Below are 483 nucleotides of genomic sequence, written 5' to 3'. Positions count from 1 at the left end.
TCCTAATTTCTACGCTAATTTGCATACCTTTCCGAGCCGTCCGAAGTAACATGCAAATCCAGCTTTCAAAAACCTCCTTAAAGCACCAGTGAACTGAAGGGAAGAGTTTTTTTCTCTTTTTAAGGAAAAGAAAGATCTCTCAATCGTTCTCCGTCTCTTTTATCATTCGAAGAAGAGGAGAAAGAGAGAGAAAGGGGGAAAAAAGAAAAAAGAAGAAAAATACGAATTTTACGAAATATAAACATAATGGAAAATCTGGAAAACAAAAATATAAACAAATTCACACACAGAAAAAGTAAAATGTTCAATAATAATAATAAAAAAATCCTTCAACTTAAAACAATGACAGATGGAACTCACGCGACAAAAAAAGAAAAAAAAATCATTGTGGTGACCCTCCTGTACATAAGGAACGGAAAGTCATCTCTAAAAAGATTATCATGACTGGGGAAAGAGAGGGAAGGGGGGGAGGGGGGAGGGAGG

Source organism: Penaeus monodon, chromosome 27 (genome assembly GCF_015228065.2).
Source record: "Penaeus monodon isolate SGIC_2016 chromosome 27, NSTDA_Pmon_1, whole genome shotgun sequence".
NCBI lineage: Eukaryota > Metazoa > Arthropoda > Malacostraca > Decapoda > Penaeidae > Penaeus > Penaeus monodon.
This window is presented reverse-complemented; position numbering follows the sequence as displayed.